General features: G+C 41.9%; 1 non-coding gene across 1 annotated transcript; it reads left to right on the top strand.

The window, feature by feature from the left end:
* Positions 1–3117: 3117 nt before the first annotated feature.
* Positions 3118–3223, top strand: LOC120107859. The gene has a single exon (XR_005509475.1). It is a non-coding gene; the product is annotated as a small nucleolar RNA R71 (small nucleolar RNA).
* The last annotated feature ends 304 nt before the right edge of the window (positions 3224–3527 follow it).

Genomic DNA, 3527 nt, shown 5'->3' with positions numbered 1-3527 from the left:
ATGGAAGGGTCCAATTAGGGGGCCGTATGATAGGTGCAGTGATTAATTTCAAGCGAAGATTTTTAAATGCCTCCTCGCATGCTTTATCAAACACAAAGGGAGTGTCCTTAGCAAGAAGATTGCACAAGGGTTTGGAAATCTTGCTGAAATCCTGAATGAAGCGACGGTAGAAACCAACATGGCCAAGAAATGATCGGATTTGTTTCACAATTTTGGGTGGAGGGAGATTGGAAATAAGATCTACTTTGGCTTTATCTACTTCAATGCCCCTCTTGGACATGACGTGTCCTAAAACTATGCCTTCTTGAACCATGAAATGGCTCTTTTTCCAACTTAAACTAGGTTGGTCTCCTTACATCTTTTCAAAACTAAGGTCAAATTGTCCAGACAATCGTCAAAAGATAGGCCAAAAACTGAGAAATCATCAATAAACACTTCTAGAAAGTTTTCCACCATATCTGAAAAAATGGCCATCATGCATCGTTGAAAAGTTGCGGATGCATTGCATAGTCCAAAAGGCATCCTCCTATATGCAAATGTTCCCAATGGGCAAGTAAAAGTGGTTTTGTCTTGATCGTCCGGGTAAACAGGTACTTGATTATATCCAGAATAACCATCTAAGAAGCAGTAGAAACCTTGACCAGCCAACCGTTCCAAAATTTGATCTATGAAAGGTAGAGAAAAATGGTCCTTCCTAGTCATTGAATTAAGTTTCCTGTAGTCAATGCACACGCACCAACCCGTGGTTGTGCGTGTTTGTATCAATTCTCCTTCCGTATTTTCAACCACAGTGATACCTGATTTCTTGGGTACCACTTGTATCGGACTCACCCACTTACTATCAGAAATTGGATAAATAATTTCGGCATCTAATAACTTCACCACTTCTTTCTTGACTACCTCCTTCATGTTAGAATTGAGTCTTCTTTGCATTCCTCGGGTGGGCTTTGCATCTCTCGGGTGGGCTTTGCATCATCTTCGAGATGAATTCGATGCATGCAAACAGAGGGGTCAACCCCTTTCAAATCGGCTACAGACCATCCTATGGCATGCTTATTCTCTTCTAGTATCCTTAAAAGTTTATCCTCCTGTTTAGTAGATAAGTTGGCCGCGATGATTATAGGGAGGGTATCTTTTGGTCCTAGAAAGGCATACTTAAGAGTTGTCGGAAGTGGCTTCAACTCAAGTTTAGGTGGAGAATCAATGGAAGGACAAAGTGGTGTGCTAGCAATGGGGGGAAGAGGTTCAGGTCGGATCTTCCAAGGAAGGGAACTCATGGGAGATTGATTGTCGAGTAAGATATTGACTTCTTTTATGGCCTTGTCTATATCAAAGTTGTCAATGTCAAAATGGGCCAAGCATGCCTCTAGGGGGTCATCTGCTAAGATATAGGGAAGGGCTTCCTCTGCAAGATCATCCATTTCGTCAATTAGGCAACACTCATCTTCCCTCACATGTTGGTCAGCGGCATGAAATACATTCAACTTAATTTTTATGTTCCCAAATGATATATCCATTGCCCCAGTTCTACAGTTGATACATGCATTGGCTGTCGCTAAAAAGGGACGACCAAGAATCACAGCGATTTGTTTTTTTAGGTTGGGCACATGTTCCATATCAAGGATGATAAAATCTACTGGAAAATAGAATTTGTCTACTTTGATAAGAACATCTTCAATCATCCCCCGTGGTATCTTCACAGATCGATCAGCCAATTGTAAGGACACCGAGGTAGGTTTTAATTCACCTAACCCAAATTTTTTATAGACTGAATAGGGTAGAAGATTCACACTTGCCCCTAGGTCTAAAAGTGCTCGGTCGATGGAGTTATTTTCTATGACACGAGAAATAGTGGGAGCACTAGGATCTTTGAATTTTGGAGAGGTGTTGTGTTGGAGAATGGAACTTACCTGCTTAGTTAGGAGGACCTTTTTAAGCACATGTGTCCTAGATTTCCGCTTTTGGGTGCAAAGGTCTTTGAGAAATTTGGCATAGGAGGGAACTTGTTTGATGGCATCAAGGAGTGGGAGGTTGATTTTAGCTTGTTTGAAGACCTCCATCATCTCTTCTAATGAAGTTCCCTTCTTGCCAAAGGGAGAGGGTGCATTAAGTGCTTCAGGGAATGGAGCCTTTGGAATGTGGGTTGTGGCAGATAGAAGACTAGCTGAAGAAGGTTTTGGATTTTCAAGTGATACATTCCTCTCCTCTTCTTCACCTTCCTTATTGTTACCCTTCCCAACCTTATTATCTATTATACGTCCACTCCTTAGGGTAGTCAAAGCATTGGCTTGCTCATGATTTAGTCGAGTTTTTTGAGCCACGTATTGTCCCCTAGGATTACTCATTGGTTGACTTGGAAGCTTACCTTCCTCTCGCTTGTTTAATGCATTGGCTAGTTGACCCATTTGGGATTCTAGCTTAGCAATTGATTGCATGTGAGAGTGTAATAGTTGTGTGTTTGCCTCCAAACCTTGAAGGGCAGTCAACACTTTCTCCTCAAAGGCTGTATTTCTTTGGGTTGGAGGAAGAGGGTGTTGAAATTGAGTTGAGGGACGGTAGAGATGAAAATTCTGTGGATTTTGAAAATTTTGGGGGTAGGGTTGGGCAGTATTCGAAGCTTGCTGCCTCCAAGAAAAATTTGGATGATTCCGCCATCCCGGATTATATGTATTGGAAAATGGGTCATTACCCGGTCTGGGCTGTGTTTGGGCAGCATTGATCTGTTCTTGCACGAGTTCGGAGAATTGGGGTGCTGAGGGGCACTCATGAATAGGATGCGATGGGCTAGAACAGATAGCACACACTTATGCTTGGGAAGAGCTAACGACATGTCGTCCTATCATCAGTTGGTCGATCTTATGGGACAATGCATCTACCTTGCTAGACAGGTCCATAGAATGACTTATTTCATAAATGGTCCCTTTTCTTTGAGAACTCGGGGGTGCTTGACGAGAACAGGAAGCATGATGAAGGGAGTTTTCATTAAGATTTTCAAATAATTGCCATGCTTCATGCTCATTTTGAAGCATAAAAGTTTCCCCACATGCAGCATCGATCATCTGACGGTTTCGTTCAGTCAATCCGTCGTAGAAACATTGCACTAGCTGCCACTTAGGTATTTGATGATGAGAGCATTTACGGATTAGGTCCCGAAATCTCTCCCAAGTTTCATGAAATTCTTCTCCCTTGGTTTGGGAGAAGCTTGTAATGGCACGTCTAAACTGGTTCGTTCTTCCTATGGGAAAGTATTTTTTAAGAAATTCTTGTTGCATTTGATCCCAAGAACGAATCGAGTTGGCTTCTAAAGAATTCAGCCATTGTTTGGCTCTATCTTTAAGGGAGAAGGGGAATAATCTAAGTTTCAGAGCATCATCAGTGAAGTTCTGAATCTTGACAGTGGTGCAAATCTCAAAGAATTTATCTAGGTGTTTATATGGGTCTTCATTGGTGAGCCCATAAAAAGATGGGAGCATTTGGATCACACTAGACTTTATTTCATATTGTACAACTGCTACTTCAGGTAATCG

Source organism: Phoenix dactylifera, unplaced genomic scaffold, assembly GCF_009389715.1.
Source record: "Phoenix dactylifera cultivar Barhee BC4 unplaced genomic scaffold, palm_55x_up_171113_PBpolish2nd_filt_p 001047F, whole genome shotgun sequence".
Lineage (NCBI taxonomy): Eukaryota > Viridiplantae > Streptophyta > Magnoliopsida > Arecales > Arecaceae > Phoenix > Phoenix dactylifera.
The sequence above is the reverse complement of the archived record's forward strand: the minus strand, read 5'-3'. Positions and strand labels throughout refer to the sequence as shown.